The following is an 18,884-nucleotide window of genomic DNA, read 5'->3' on the forward strand; positions in this document are numbered from 1 at the left end:
CTAATAAGCGATTTGTAACATTGCTATGGTAATAAGCGATTTGCTTAATTTCCATGGTAAATATTGCCATAATAATAAATTATTTAGAAGTTTGCTATTGTAAGAATGGGGTATGCAACATTTACATGCAATAAGCAAATTATAATGTTATGATGGTAATAATCGACTTGTAACGTAGCAATGATAATAATCGACTATAACGTTGCGATCGACATAATATACTTATAACATTGCCATTTTAAATGAATTAAAAAAATAAGATTTTACTATTCAGAATTTACGAATTCCAAACAACGAGACCGTATAGCATGGCATCTTCATATAAGAAGAAACGAAACAATCGTCTTTGACGCACTTGCTTGACGTGGATGCCGTTTTAAGTCCGTAGACAACGAATGGTAAATTAATTTATCTTTAATCTTTTTGGATTTTCTAATGGAAACAATGTTATCTTTAGATCATGTCAATTTGAACATCTTTTGTTTATTTATGCTTGGAAATTGCGTCATTGGAGTGATATCAAATACAGTATTATGCTAAGCACGTTCTTTTTTAATTGTTAGCAAAATTGAAGTGTCAAATATACACTTATTTATCTCTTTAGAACAAAAGAAAATAGGACAAACCTGCTGTGATACTAATCGATTTTCAATCTAAATGCTGCTCTCTCACAATCAAGTGATATAAATATACTTCTTTCTTTAAAACTATGCAAAACAATATCAGAATAACAGAAAATTGTGATACTTCAAACTAAAAAAAATATATATTCTTTTTTGACATTGATTTTAAGCTGGCAAGAATTAAAAAAAAAATCCATATATTTTCCTGGAGCTTTATAACATTAAAATTAAAAAAAAATGTATTTTGTTTACCCCTTCTCCACCCCAAGACATAGTGCTACTGAAATGTAAAAGTGTTGATGTAATAAGGTCCAAATTAATAAGATACAGCCAGATGAGGAGTTGGGCAGCAAGATATTTGTTGATATAACATTTACATTTATGCATGGTGATACTGTTGGGGAAACAAGAATATGTTAAAGTATTTCAAATGCAAGTAGTTCAAAAACTCACTAATACAGTAGAAAACGTTCCAATGTCTAGGAAGCTCTACACTGAAGGGGTGGGACATTGTTGCTATTTGGGAAGGGTGGCAACAATTATTTGAACGATCACAATTTCAGCAAGTTCAAACGAGCACATTTTGTAATAATACTTTTTAAAAAGTGTAGGCGTGTAACACAATGCAGAGATATGACAGGAGCTGGAACATGACGTGAGGAACCTATTAGGTCAGAAATACTTGGTCGGGTTGAGGATTTTAGACAATGGACTCTCGCGAAGGATGTTATAGTCCATGGCAATCGATGAAAATAATAGTGATGCTAACATTCGCGGTATTCTCAGTTATGAAAGATTATGTTTCATTCATACTTTGCTTGATTTGCTGTTTGGGATAAGATCACTTGATTTCGATTTGGGACGATTTTTCATGGATATTTACCAGAGATGAATACTATAGCTTTGTTATTATGGGCATAGTTGCTTTTTTAACTCGCAAGTCATTGCTTATCAAGGCTCAAGGGTCACTCAAGGATAAGGGTTAATGTGTTTCCCGTAGACTGTGAGTCAACACCTTGATGATCAATACATGATTGAACTTGGGGCAGGTTTGATTATTCAAGAAGAAAAAAATTACATTAGAGTTTAACACGACTCCGTTATAGTCAGCCGGAAAGTAACCCTACGATATTGTGTTCCACGGATGGACAGTTCCAGGAAATATACTTTACTTATGTAATTTTCGTTTAGTTTTAGGTTCTGCTAGAAAGTAAGATAAAATTACTGACAGTTGTTGTAGCTAGTCGGGAGTATGTTGTGAATGTTTTGTAGAGGAGGACAATACGTTGAAATTAGTTGCCTACCTCTCATAAAAATAACGATCCTGGTGACTTCCTTCTTTAATGTACTAGTCACTGCTTTATTTCTTCTTTAGGGAAAAACACTTTTTCTGATCTATGGAGAGACAACCATTAGCTAGAGGTTAAGATATATCCCCAGCTGGTGTCTGCAGCTAGGATTGATTTGAGATGAATTTCATTGACTTGCAAACAACAGAATGGCTTAGGTTTGCACTGCGTTAGTAACTCCCCAAAAATTGCAGCAATTAAAAGTACTAGCGTAACATATGACAACCAAATTCTTACGGACCCTCCAAAGAATTCCAGCAAAAGCCCAACAGCCAGTCATGGTTCACTTCAGAATATGGCATTACCATTGTGCACAGAAATCACTATTTCCATTGCTTCCAGCATAATAGATGTTGTGAAACTAAAGCCAGCTTTAAGATTGCCAGAAACCATTGTAAAAGACCAATAAAAAATGCAAGAGATTCGTATGTTTAGTACATCAAGTTTAAAGTAGTGAAGCTTGGGCCTGACCAGTTTTTGACAAATAACAAATAGGGTCCTGAACAGAAGCGTGTCCTCTATCCTTACCATCATCAATGGACTCGCAAATCAAAATTCTTTACCAAGAACATTGCAACAAATTCTATCCTTTGTGATCAGGGTTGCCTACATCTCGTATTCCCTCCTGTGACTTCAAACACACTAAGCAACATAAAAATGTATGTACGTAATGTTGCACAACTTTTCAAAAACCTTGATTCTAGTAAAGCAACTGGCCCGGACAATATTCCAGTCATAGCGCTCATAAAGCTTCAACCGGAACGAACTCTCATACTTACAAAGCTGTGTAAGCACTCTCCTGAAACGCTACTTGAAATGCTTTCCAACACCTTGGAAAACTTCATTAGTCTTCACAGTATTTAAAAATTCCAGTGATTGATTATTTTCCTCTCAATACAGACCAAACAGTCTCCTGTGCGTCATAAGTAAGTTGCTGGAAACTGTGATAAACACAAAAGTGGTCAACCACCTTAGCAAACATAACCAGCTTAGTGATATGCAGTATGGTTTCCGTTCTGCAAGATCTACAACTGATGTACTAATTATTATATCGCACAGGATTAATGAGTCACTCAATGGAAGCTTTGTTTCTAGAGCAATAGCTCTTGACATATCAAAGGATTTTGATAGAGTGTGGCATAAAGTTCTTTTTCACAAGATCGCCAGCTATGAAATAGCTGGGACTGTCCTCTTAGTTATAAAAATCCTTTCTCTTATAGGCTTATAAGAGTAGTCGTTGATATATGAGAATCAGAAACTTACTGTATTAACGTTGGTGTTCCTCAGAGTTCCATCTTGGGTTTAATCTTGTTCCTGATCTTCATCAATCAACTCACATTTTTAGGTCATTCATAGACATTTATGCAGACAATACGACAATTTATGGCGAGACTTCAAAGGCCAGCAATGACAAATATCTTTCTGATAAAAGAGAGAATCAGAAAGACCTTCGTCAGAAAGATCTTTAAAATATAGTGCGATGGAGAAAAAGGTGGTTGGTAAATTTGAATGCATCGAAAAACAAGCTTCTCTCCTTTCATCGCAATCGCTCTGATTGCCACTGCATCCCAATTGAAATGAATGGATCTAGTTTTGAGGAAGCTCCAGGTTTGACAAGCTTCTGGGACTGGCCTTCACTTCTGATCTGCAATAGATCACATACATCAAATCGGTTGCCAAGATCGTTGGCAAGATGGTTAGATCACTCTACCATTCCAGTAAGTATCTCACTGCCGATGTGATCCTGTATCTGTATAAAAGCCGAGTGCACCCTACAATGGATTACTTTTGCCACATTTGGGCAGGAGTTGCATAGCAATCCTCTCATGTCTTGATAGAGTTCAAAACCGGCTTCAAAACCTACTAGGTGATGTCCTTTATTATTTCCTGCAACCTTTCCCACAGAAGAGACGTAGCGAGCCTGTCTCTGCTTTATCGCTATTTAAATGGTAAGTGCTCGTCTGAACTCCAATCTATTGTCCCCACTTGGCAAACCTTTACAAAAAAACACTACTCGACTAGCTAAAATCTCTATATATGATTTCCCCCACTCTCTATCTGTGTCTAAATGTAAAAGCAAATTCCATGGACACAGTTTCTTTCCCAGAACTACCCACCTTTGCCACACTGTTCTGCTGACGTGCTTCCCGGCTAAATACAATATGGTAGCATTCAAATCTAATGTAAACAAACTCCTGTCAGGTCGTCCTCATAAATAATCAACTTTTACCCAATTTAAATAATTAACGATTATTTCACCTTACATTCATTAACTCTTATTCTCGAGTGGCCTTCTGTGGTGACCTTCAAGTAAAAAAAAAAATAATAATTAATCTATTTTGTATTTCACACCCAGGAAATTAGCTTGAGGATTTCCCCCAGAAAAAAAAAACACGAACGTTTTGGTGTAGTTTACTTGACATACATTTATTTTAACACTACTATTAAGTCCTATCACCACATTGAGAAATGTTGAAGTAATTTCGGAAAATATAATTGCAAATGACACACACATATACACGCACTCACACACATAACATGTTACCAAGACCCGTTTGATTAAATACGGCAGAGTTTATTTCTTCTTTATTTTTCTATTGATTTTACTCGAGCTGCCGACCAATAAATAAAACCAAAATAAAATTATTATGTATAAAAAGGCAACAGAAAAATAGCCTCTTTAACAACAACAACAACAACAACAACAACAACAATTTTTTTCCTAACGGCGATCAATGATCAAACTCTCGAGAAAAATGGCTGACAAAAAATTACTCGGCAACTTTATATGCAACTTACCAAGTGAAACGAGAAAAAAAAATTCTTGGCAAATCGAGAAAATCAACAGAAATATAAAGAAAGAAAACTCTGTCGTATTTAATAAACCGTGTATTTATAACGACTTTCTGCCAAAATATGCATATATACGCGTGTGTGTGTGTGTACGTATATATGATCCCAGCTTAAATACATTCAAAGATGAAAACCAATGAATTTAATGAGATTATTAATAGTGCTCAATAAAAAGGCGCAAGACATACTTTTAGTTATAATTAGATAAACATTTACTTAGTCACTGCACAGACATGATAATGTTTCTGTCAATCAGTTATCAATAACTAATAGCCTCATTAGACAACGCAAGTTCCTTACTCTGAAAGTTTTTCCTTGAATGGATACGAAAGAAGAACTTAATTACTTTCATATTTCAATTAAAAAAGAGAGCCACTGCATTATTCATCCTTTCAACATTTTTACATCATTCCGATCTATTCTGACGCAAAAATCAACTATGTTGGGAATGTGTAGTCTATTCATCAACTCCTACACCGCACATCTACCTCACCATTTGCATATATGTTCCAGAAATTCTATCAATGTCTTTTCCTTAAGGACCAAGTCCTACATCATATCATTCCTAACAGAGGCTGTATATAATTTTCCTTTTATTTTGTGAGAAAAAATACAGGGCAGCATAAAACATAACCTGGCTACTCCGATCAATACTTCCCAATAAATGAGGATATCTCATGTGACCAACAACTAAAAAAATAGCCATCCATTTCGTGATTCCGTGACATAACGTTTGAGATGATTGACTACTGAAATTGTGCTAGTTATTACTAGAGCTAGGATAACAGCATATTCTTCTCATTGTTTTAACTCTCGAGTGTGTATCTGTTGATATCTTATATACTTTTAAATAGAGTGATATGGTTTACGATTGAATAACTGTGTCTGTGTCGGATATATATACTCGACAGTCGAGCAAATGAAAAGAATATGCTGTTGTCATAGCGCTAGTTATTACACAATGTTTTGAACCCATACATTTATTTTATCTTATACATAAACCCGGGCAACGCCGGGTAATTTTACAACGAATAAAAAGAATATTTAGGCGCAGATGTCTAAACATGTAATGTTAAACATTAGGTAAATTAGCATTTTCCAAGTAGAAGCCTTAAGTGCTATGTGTTCTGACAGATATGTTACGGAGACAGAAAGCTCATAGACTGACGTAGAGTATGGATAGAGAGAGAGAGATTCCTCTTCCCAGTAAACCAGAGAGAGAGAGAGAGAGAGAGAGAGAGAGCAGTGAGTTTGGATAGCTAGTGCGACTTTATCTCCGTTGGGCAGAAGGTTGGGGGTTTATGCATATACAACACATATGCATAAACAAAAAATAACAACATATGTTATACAAAAATTATAAAAATCCAAAAAGATTTTTAAAGCCCACCCTTCCACTGTTACTACAAGACAAAGAAGGAAATCCCAAAATGGCATCGCAGATATGGTCGACCCGTAAGAATCCAGATTAATTCACAAAAAAAAAACATTATCCAACATAACTTTTAAGTTTTAACAATTCATTAACAACATGGAAAATATTACGTTCACAATTGTTATTCGGATGTGTAAAAGAATGGCTCATGTCAGCTTGCTTATTCATATAGTTTGGATCCATCGGACTACTCTTTTTATCTTGAGTGTTATGTTCATACATAACATTTTGGCCGATGTAATCACCGATCTTCTTTCAAGTGCATCTTGTTGAAATCAGGAATTTTTTCTGTCAGACTCGGGGAATCTGCATGGAATTTCCAATAGAACCCTTTTAATTAATCCACGATGTAGCATGGTTCCATTACTACATCACCCATACTAGGTAGCATTGATAAGTAAGTTGAAATTGTATTTTGAGTATCACCCGCATTGAGGATTAAACTATTAGCTTCCTGAAGAATGTAACAATAACAACTGAATTTTACCAAGTAATTTACCCACTGCATCATGTGACGGGAGTATGCTGTCCCCATGTATTAAATGAAGGGTTCTGTTTGAAATTCTGTGTAGATTTTCGAGTTCAACGGAAATATTCTCAAGTTTGATAGGATACACCTGAAGAAGGTCGTAGGTAACATCGACCGAAACGTTGTGAAAATAACATTCAAGTTAAGGAGTGTACTCCGAAGAAAACAAATAATAAAAATAACCAAACCTCATCTCAAAAAATTCAGAAACATAATGTAATTTTTTTTTTCCAAAACTGGCACAACTATTTATTCATTACTCCGTACTTCTCCTTAAAGTAAGGTTAAGTAACAAAACAACAACTTATCTACCTATACCTATATATCGATCAGCCGATGTGTTTGGTATTGTCTATTGTTTATATTTTGAATCCGGACTGATTGTTATCGTTTTTAAAATTTTTTATCAAAAGTTTGCTAATTTTTAAACTATTTAATTTTCAAATACCGCAATATATATATATATATTAGCGAGCAAATCCTGGGGTCTCAATCTGTGAGAGTTCCAGAATATCTCACCACATGTTGGCATATCAATTACTCTAAAAGTTGTTCGAGAATAAACAAACGAAATAAATTCCAACTAGCTAAGAACGGCAACTTGCATATATATATATATATATATATATATATATATATATATATATATATATATATATATATGTGTGTGTGTGTGTGTGTGTGTGTGTGTGCGCGTGTGTGTGTTTATTTGTCTATTTTGTTAGCGGTACTCTTTGAACGAGTTTAATTATTTATACGAAAGTGCATTTTTACCTAAATGCGAGTTGGGAATAATTTTCCCTTTGACCAATTTGGTACCCCTTAAATGGGGAGCGGCATATATATATATATTATTTTTAAAATATAATTATCCATTGACACGTGTTTCGTCGTGTACGACTCATCAGAGTGGCTGAATCTAGCGAAATTCGAAATCAGGACCCCACGATAATATATATATATATATATATATATATATATATATATATATATATATATATATATATATATATATATATATATATGCCGCTCTCCATTTAGGGGGTACCAAATGGGTCAAAGGGAAAATTATTCCCAACTTGCATTTAGGTAAAAATGCACTTTCGTATAAATAATTAGATTCGTTCAAAGAGTATCGCTTACAAAAAACAAATAAAAACATTCACATAAAAACGCGATACATTCGGGCGTCGAGCGAGGTGGTCCCGTGGTAGAGGTGTAGGCTTCTTACAGTGGGGTCCTGATTTCGAATCTCGCTAGATTCAGCCACTCTAATGAGCCGTAGACGACGAACCACATGTCAGTGGATAATTATATTTTTGAAATAATATATATATTTATATATATATATATATGTATATATATATATATGTATATATATGAAGATATATGTATGTATGCATGTATATATATATATATATATATATATATAAAGAGAAGTATTTGTATATGGTAATGTATAAGAACATTTAATTATAATGCCTAATAAATTAAATATGATATTCAATATTTATGTATTAAATAACATATATATATATATATATATAGAGAGAGAGAGATATCAAGAAATATATAACGACTTACCTATAACTTTGAAAGCACTAATTGAAAGAGGACAAAAGAAAATTATCATTTTGTTCATTTCCACAAAATTCTACAACTGACGCCTCTTTCAATATTGCGCCGATCTGCCAAAATGTTGAGAATTCAATTACATGAACGCTATATAAGCAATAAATGAAAAGCAAAGAAACGAACAAGTTAAAAATTAAAAAAAGAAAAAAAAATCAATGATATTGCTTTGAGACTAGTTCTCGACCAGACTAAATCTTTATTTTTCTTATCTGATGGCTACGTGAACCTGATTAGAAGCCGGCCACTTTCCAACTCGTTTACATTCTTACGGAAAGACATTAATTTTATGATAAACGGTAAGTGGTAAGTAGTTAATAATGTTATGATCCGCGACTCAAGTGAAAACTAATTTGCCCGACCTCTGTGAATTGAAAATGCTTACAAAGTACCAATGCTAGTTCGTCTTTCACCAGACGTGATTAATAGAGTACAGACAGTTGAAGGCATAGAATAATGAACCAAGTGATAGACAACACTAGAAATGAAAGGATAGATAAGGCAAAATAATAATCATATAGTAAATCATAAACACTAATGAGCACCAGACAATGTAAACTGTCTGCCAAGCTCCAGCCACTGTTACATCGTCACACACTTGTATTCCTGCGCTTGCTTTATAGGTACTTTCACACAATGACCTCTTAACAAAATAGCCATAACTCAGCAGAGTAGCAGCTAAATCCCACCTCTTTGTTGGAGAGGTCCTGAAAATTTCTCTACTGACAACTTCTTTTCTGGCATTGCTTGAATTGAAATTCCTTTCCTGTTTCTCGTTTGTTTAGACAGTACCAACATGCAGAAATTTAAACATACTGTGAATCAATCTCATACTCCTGTTGCATTATTGTAGTGTTGCACCTCAGTACTTGGTTTATAAATGCTTTCACAGGATTTGCTCCAAACAATTTACGGCACTTGTATCTCCTATAAAAGAATACCCACTTGACTGCTTAATTCCACAATTTTAGTGTAGACGTCCCGAGATGCTAGAATATTTTCTACTCAGCTTCTTCCTTGAACTTTGCCGTCAGAGTTCCCTTCTTGCTTCTTGTTTCCCCAACTGTACTAACACGCATAAATGTAAATGTAATGTAAACAAACAGCTTATTGTCCAACTACAAATTCATGTTGTTCCCTTGTGACGATATCGTACCAGGAAGTGGTTGGGCTCCCCACTGAGAGGAGGCTAAAACTCCCGAAGCACTGCAGAGGGCCGAGCAGATATGATTTTTTATTCTTTAATCATCATCAGTGTGCCCGGGTGAAAGCAAACACCCTGCTGAGAAAAAGAGTAGGATTGTGATTTCATTTTTTTATGAAAATCGACAAACAATGTCAATTTTTAAAATTTGTACTCCGAAACAGGTAATGGCTCAAGGTTCTGGAGAGGTCATGTTTATAATTCGGGTGCAATGCGTCGATCTAGGGATTACAGGCATGCCCCCATGGGGCCATGAAAACGTTCGCACATCCACAGGTGCACAGGTATGATTGGTCCATGGAACAACTTGGTTCACCCGTTTCCTGAATATATTTACAGAGCGCACAGTCGAAAAACGTCCGACAGTTGGCAGGCAGTTAACACGACAGTTGAGCTTGAAAGTTTGAGACCGAACAACTTGTAGAAAATCGTTACCCTCTCCTCCCGTCCTGCGCCAGCCTCATTGCTGACCGAGATAGTGAGTTGGACGACCATACGGTCACAATTGTCATTTGGTCAGTTAATATGAAAACATGGGGCCATGAGAATGTTCGCAGTTCCACAGGTGCACTCGTGCACCCCTTCCCTGAATACATTAACAGAACGCACCGCCGAAAAACGTCAGACAGTTAGCGGGACAGTTGAGCTTGAAAGTTTGAGACTGAACAATTTGTAGAGAGTCGCCACACCCCTTCCTCACACCCCGCGCCAGCCTCACTGCTATATTGAAGAAAGAAGTAAAATCTACTTATAGACTTAGTGGAGTCGGATATTAATAAACACTGTATTGGAAAGACAATTTTATATAATTATATATTTGTATATCATTTTTTCTGTAAATGAATCATTAGAATAGAAGAGCTGATTCGTTTTGTTTTTGTGCATGGAATTACTTTTCTTCTATTATACGACAGACCAGCAAGGCGACGACATATCAACCATGACGCGAGAAGCACAGACGAACACCAGTCGCGAATTGAAGACCAACCAAATTGATCAACGGGGTTCTGTAACATGAAGAAGTTACATTTAGTCAGTGTCGATTGAGATAGTGAGTTGGACGATCATATGGTTACACTTTTGTGACCTGTGAACAGGATAGGATCACACCCTAGAAACTTGGTCGTTATCATAATAGCCTCTTATAGGTTAGTAATTATGTCTTGTTTAGAATGGACATAATTAAAAAGAAAAATTTAAAAAAACAATTACCAATTTGCAGTGCTAATAACCAATCTAATGTTAAACATGGAAAAAGCAAACGAAACAACACCTGAAACTGAATGTGTCTACTGACCCTCAGATTTCACCAATTGGTTGACGCAGAGCAAGGTGAATAACTTACACACGTATTGGTAAAAGGACCATACTATTCTTATTAAAAGTGTCCGAGAGACACTCATAAAAATGTGTGCAGTTTCCTTACACGTACCGCATAAACATGTCGACACTATTTCTCGCTTGATCATTAAAGGCCAGTACCAAATGTATGACCATTTAGAAGTGCTAATCGCTGTAGGCTACTTCACATGATGAGGATATACATACCGTTTACAGTGTCAGAACTTTTGAATAAATGAGAGAATTTGGTCTCATAAAAAAATTGATCTGGAGCACGTGTTGTAACGAGGAAATAATGCCTTGTTACTTTTCAAACATCTAATACCAATCATCTGTCTATTTAATTATCTGCGGATTGTTATTCTAATCTTCATAGTTATTGGTGTTTCACCACGTTTCAGCCAACTATTCCTCTGGTCTTCTTCAAGTAGCTGTTAACCGCGACGGGATAGGAATTCTCAGTAGAGATAGGTTGTAAGTTATATGTTTTCCAAACTTACAATATATATATATATATATATATATATATATACATATATATTGTATTGGTACAATGTTTAGACAGAGCCAAAATAAGTGAATTTAGTTTACAAACAAATGGCTACACATAAGCATACATGTTTCAGCGAAAACCCAGTACGGAAATCGGCCTGACGAAGCGATTCCCGTCCTGGGTTTTCGCTGAAACATGTATGCTTATGTGTAGCCATTTGTTTGTAAACTAAATTCACTTATATATATATATATATATATATATATATATATATATATATATATATATATATATATATATATATATATATATGATTGCAACGTCTTGTCAGACGAGTGCCACTCTCTTAAAGTCCATGAGCCCCAAAATTACTTCCATCGCCATAGAACCATTTTAATAGACAAATGCCTGAGGAAGTATGCCTACACAGATGATGTTACAGAGTCTTAGTACGACAGCTAAGTCTCTGTCTCGACAGAGTACGACAGCTAAGTCTCTGTCTCGTACGACAGCTAAGTCTCTGTCTTAGTACGACAGCTAAGTCTCTGTCTCAACAGAGTACGACAGCTAAGTCTCTGTCTCAACAGAGTACGACAGCTAAGTCTCTGTCTCGGTTCAAAATGTTGAGATCCGGTAACGAGCAAGAGCAAAATAGTCAGCAACAAGTTAAACTGCAGACCAGTTTAATGCGGGTACTGGACTCCCGCTTTCTGGTTTTTTAAATCATAGATTTGCTTCTTCTAGAAAGGTTTCCTTCACTACGGCTTACAGAAGCCCTCTCCACCCAAACACACACGTATATACACACAAACATACACGGTACTAGTTGGCCGTTGACCCCGAAAAAGGGTTCATTCGCCCTATATATATATATATATATATATATATATATATATATATATACATATGAATATATATATATACTACTTGCCCTATATATATATATATATATATATAAACAATATATGTATATATATATATATGTATGTATATATATATATATATATATATATATATATATATATATATATACTACTTGGATGTGAAATTTGGATGTGAATTTTTATATCCTTTTCATTAACTTTTTTTACTTTATGACATTTAAATACTTAAACAACTTTTAATTGTAATTTTGCATGTCTCATATATATATATATATATATATATATATATATATATATATATATATTCTCTGTTTTGGGGAAAGAATTCCATCAAAGTGCTTGAAACCGAGTGTACCAATGTTTTTTTCTGACTTTCTGTACATTTTTAAATATATATATATATATATATATATATATATATATATATATATATATATGTATATATATATATATATATACTAGCAAAAGTACTCCTCGTTGACTGGGTTCAACAATAGCATACAAAAAATGGACTCTGATTTATGAAAGTATGATAGGTTGTGAAAAGGAAGGGTTGTAAAGAGATAGCTTCGAATTTGAGGGGATCAAAACAAAATCAAAATATGATGAAAGTACAAATAAAATAGATAAACTCGATAATTTATTATACCATATCTGTTCACACTGAAACACTTATCACAATATTCTGTTGATCTATATTAAAAAACCTTGTTAAACTTTATGACATATTTCCATTCTATGGAGGTCAGGCGCGAACGAACACCCCATCATTTTATTATACCATATTTCTTCAAACTGAAACATAATTATCAAAGTATACTTACGCAGATAGATATAAAAAGGCTTTATAAAAGTTTGTGCCTACTTCGATTCTATGGAGACCAGGCCCGAACGCAGACCCCACAGTTTTATTATACCATCCCTATTTAATTTAAAACATACTGATCAAAGTATTATTATGTACATCTATATCAACAACACTTGTAAACGTTTTTTTTAATTTTTAAATTTTTTATTTCCATACTTTGTGGACCAGGAGCGAACGCAGACCCCACAATTTTAATGAACCACCGTTCTGCAGGATCAAACATACCCATTCCTGTGTCTCGATACATCTTCTATCATTATATGTAATCAGTTTTTTTTTAATAGTCAACCATATAGGAGCGTATTCCTGACCACACACACACACACACACACACACACACACACACACACACACACACACACACACACACATTCAGCTTTATATTATATTACATATATATATATATATATATATATATATATATAGAAAGAGGGAATGCACGAGTGGGGAAGAGAGAGAAAGAGAGAAAGAGAGAGATAAAAAGGGAGAGAGAGGAATGCTGGGATCTGCCATACTTATTAGATTTAATAGAAAAGCGTGTGGTTATGTTAATTAATAATTCATCGATTAACATTTTATTCATTTTATCGTATATCGCTCCAAAAATCTTGCGAGAACAATATGTATGTACTTGCCAATGCCACGTTGCAACGCTATATATGTATGTATGTGAGATATTCTAGCAGTGTGTGTACGTGCTTGCGATATCATGACGTGTGTTAATAAGTATTATTGACTCGTGGGAATTTTATTGATCAATGCCACCATGCAACATCATAAGGATTTAAAAACTGATATCGATATTTAAAAAAAAAATGGTAGATGCAGAACGAATTAGAATGTGGAAGGATGCTGTAATTTAAGATCTTAGATAAAGAGAGCACATATCCCTGATGGGCATGATCTAGATAAGGAATAGAAAATAAGCAATGAAATAGATCCAAACCCGTTAATTCAAATAAAATATATTTTCAAGTTAGAAACGTCTTTATGTATGTATGACGTGTTTCAGCTTATTGACCAAATCCTTCTCCTACTCACTCCATCCTCCTTCTCTTCCTTCTCATCATGATCATCATCAACAGTAACAACAGCATCAGCTTGTAAATGACACGAACCGACAATCTGGGTGTGCCACGCTCGAATCCAGTTCGTTCCACAGAACCAATTTCACTTGGGATGCTCCGAACCTTTTCGTGGTCTCTCCTGTAAATATCTGATGTCTTTCAAGAAAGAATTATAACTAATATAAGTTGTGAGGCGTGTAGGCCTGAAATGCTGGAAGCATGTAATAATTGATCTGTTATCATTATATGTATGTATGTATGTATGTATGTTTATGCATATATATTTTGGGGTGGAGAGGGCTCCCATGAGCCGTAGTGAAGGCAACCTTTCTAGGAGAAGCAAATCTCTGATTTAAAAACCCATAAAGCGGGAGACCAGTACCCGCATTAAGCTGGTCTGCAGTTTGATTTGTTGCTAGCTATCTTGCTCTTGCTTGTTGCTGGATCTCAACATTTTTAACCGAGAAAGAGACTTAGCTGTCGTACAAAGCTAAGACTGTGTAACATCATCTGTGTATAGATACTCCCTCAGGCATTTGGGCTTATGGACTTTAAGTGTCTGAGGGAGTGGCACTCGTCTGACAAAATGTTGCAATCATCATGTTTATATATGTACATGTGTTTGTATATGTATGCATATATATATATGTATGTATAAATCCATATGTTTATATATGTTTATGTGTGTTTGTATGTATATATGTATATATCTGTTCGTGGGTGTATGTATGCATATGTATGTGGTGTATATATGCATATATAGGGCCGTGTATATATATATATATATGTAGGTAAATGTATGTGTATGGATGTATATGTTCATATGTGTACGTATTTGTATGTTAATATGTATGTATATTTGTGTTTGAATTTGTATATGTGTGTATATATGTGTATGCATATATATATATTTATGTACGCCTGTGTATATGCATATGCATGTCTATATATGTGTATTATGTATTGTGTATGTATATTTGTGTGTATGTTTATAGATATATATGTGTGTATGTGTATGTATATGTATATATATATATATATACATATATATATATATATATATATATATATATATATATATATATATATATATATATATACCAATGATCGTCATCAGTGGCATGTCTGCTTGAGCGTATGAATTCGCCGGCAGGACTAAAATAAGTAATTTCCAGGCTCATGGACTTTCAGTGTCTGAGGGAGTGGCACTCGTCTGACAAGACGTTTCAATTATATATATATATATATATATATATATATATATATATATATATTAAATGGTTATCTGAGACAGATTTTAGGTGACAACACGTTTATAAATAACAGACCAATAATAAACGAAAACTTGAAATACTAGAAGCATTACTAATAAACACTAAAGAAACTAGTATCAATAAAATAAACTTTATCCATAGTATTAACATAATGAAATGTTTGTAAAGTTATTAAATGAATTAACTGATGATAAAATAAATGTACACATTATAAAAAAGCAATTATATAAATTTTCAAATCCCGTTGGAGTAATCTATCGGTAACGATGAATCCAGAAAGATTGGAAGGTGCTCGAATTACACCCACTAGGCGATTACATCAGCCAGTCATACCAGAAGTGAACACCGTTATTCGGATGTTGAGAAGGATCAAAAGCAAAATCAATAGACAAAAAACGTCTATTTTATTTAATGAAATATGCTTAAGATAAAAAAATCTTGTATATATATATATATATATATATATATATATATATATATATATATATATATATATATATATATATATATATATATATACAAGTTAGAAAAGCATTTCATCCAATGCATGAAAATTGTTAAACAAAATGTTTTTTACTATAGGCTTTAAAAATAAAGGTACAAGATTCAACTTGAAATTTATTTATCTTCAAAGTGCACTTTTATAAATTTTACAAAGTAAGGTATAAAAATTTGATTTTAATTGAATAAAAAAATTACCTTGGATTTATTTTATATAATGTACATTCTGTTGAACTTAAAAAAAATATAATTGAAAATTTTATATCTACATCATTAATTGCTAGATGAAAGATAATGTTTTTAAATTGCAACAAAATGTACACGTAGCCCCCACACAGTGCATGTAAGGTGCCAGCAACAATCCAAATTCTCTGATTTGTACCATTATCAGCTATTCTTCCAGCTCAAAACCAACTACTTTGGCAAGGTTTTTTGGGGGACATGGTTTCTTGAACCGTATGCGAAAGAAACTACAGGATCAACATGGACTATTTATTTTTTGTAAGAATTTATGTGGTTGTCGCTGTATAGTTCTACAATTAATCAACTGTGTCAAAAAATTCCCTATCTTATATTTCCGGACGTATTACTTGTGCTTGGTTGTTGGGGGCCTGTTTTGTTAAACCGACATAGAAACTTCTGAATCACATTTTCACTAAATATGTGTGCCGACTGTTTTGCAATTTCTTCAGGATCAGTTGCTGTTCAATTGACGTTCAAAAACAGAAACATAATTTGCTAAAAGCACCTAAATTTTCAAGTCTTATACAATTCTTTGCAGTTAATGAGAATAAAAAGAAAGAAATTTACGTGCAGAGTTGGAACCTACAGACTACGACATGCAAAAAAAAAATCGCTATTAACTTACCCAAAGTAGAATTTACATAGCCTGTTGTTCTATCATTGTTACTAAACGACTACATAGACAAAATTAGATAAATTAAAATAAAGGTTTCGATTATCGATTAACGGTAATTCTCGAGAGTATTCTGAGACAAAACGTAACTAAGATAACTCACAGGCAACACTAAAGTTCTGTAAATTTTATAGAAAATCTGTTCAGCCGTTTCGGAGGAACGAACTCACACACATACATACACTCATATATATATATATATATATATATATATAGGGTTAAAAGTCCACGTATGCTTCTAGGATAGTGATTTAAAGGGTATGAGGGGTTTTTGAAGCATGAAAAACGATGTTACTTTCTGTATTTAATATTTTTATTGTTATTTTTTTATATTTCAAGCGGACCTCCGCTCTTGGTCACAAAAAAGTATCGAAATGAAAAATAAAAATAAAACCGTTGAAAGAACTGGAAATTTGTAGCGTGGACAGCGTTCATTCTTAGCACTCATGTTCGAAAAAGTTCACGTGAATTATTTCAGCCGTTTGTGGAAGAAGATTGTGTTCTTTAATATTTTTGCTGTTGCAACGTAAAAGCGTTTAATTCAAGCGGCAAAAATGAGACGCAATTGATTTCAATATGTATCATCGAATTGAAATGAAATTGTTAAACGGTAAAAATAATGTAACTAATAGTTATGAATAATAATAATAATAATAATAATAATAATAATAATAATAATAATAATAATAATAATAATAATAGTATAAATAATAATAATATTTAAACCATAAGCCTATAATAGCTTTATATAAAAAATATGCATAATGGTGCAGATATACATATGCATACACAATTAACCCCCATATATACGTATGCATACCAATACACAGTCATATTCAACGACCATACGTATATAATATATGCACCCCATACATATAATGTATATATAAATAATCATATGCATAAACAGACATGCACGCATGCACACACATACGCGCATATATATCCATACACATGTATATGCATACAATGACATGTACAGATCCAGGCATACACATGTGCACCCATACGTATACATACATGCATGGCCACATACCCATATGCGCACATGTACACACACACGATGTATACACATAAGCACATACACATAAATATATATATATATATACATATACATACATATAAAATATACAAATACACATGCACATAAATACACATTTCAATGTAATAGTGAAAATACTAGTTTAATTAAAATACAGGAAAGAGAAAGTGCTCGTTGTAATTTAGATATATAATAAGTTCGATAGATAAATTATCAATCACATTACTTAATATAAATATATATATATATATATATATATAATCAATATACAACCATATATATACAAATATATGTATACACATCCCCATATAAACACATACGTACATATATAGACGCATATGCACATACTTATATAATCAAACACAAATATCAATTACTATTTAAAGGCGTGTATAAATTTAAGTGAGTGAATTAGTAGGGATGTAAAACATAGATGTCAACATATATATATATATATATATATATATATATATATATATATATATGAAAATGGTGCGGATAGAAGGTTAGATATAACGAAAATAATAATAATAATAATAATAATAATAATAATAATAATGAAGATAAATGAAGTAATACTAAGAATAACAAGAGAATAATGCATGTGTTAGCTATAAAACAAACAGATGTAATATACATATTGAAAACAATATAGAACAAGAACTGGTTAATATATACGTATAAGTATATATGTATGAGTAGGTGATTGTGTTACTTAATTATTTTTTGAAGTATTTGTAGAATTTAAGTTGGTCAAGGTCTGTGTTAAGACCTGTCTTATGAGTGTTTAGTTGGATGATCCAGTGTATTTCTTTTTGTTTTCGCATTTTTGTTGATGAGGAAATTGAGTCTATTAGGAGGCATATAATATTG

Source organism: Euprymna scolopes, chromosome 17 (assembly GCF_053919585.1).
Source record: "Euprymna scolopes isolate OS-2025 chromosome 17, ASM5391958v1, whole genome shotgun sequence".
Taxonomy (NCBI): domain Eukaryota; kingdom Metazoa; phylum Mollusca; class Cephalopoda; order Sepiida; family Sepiolidae; genus Euprymna; species Euprymna scolopes.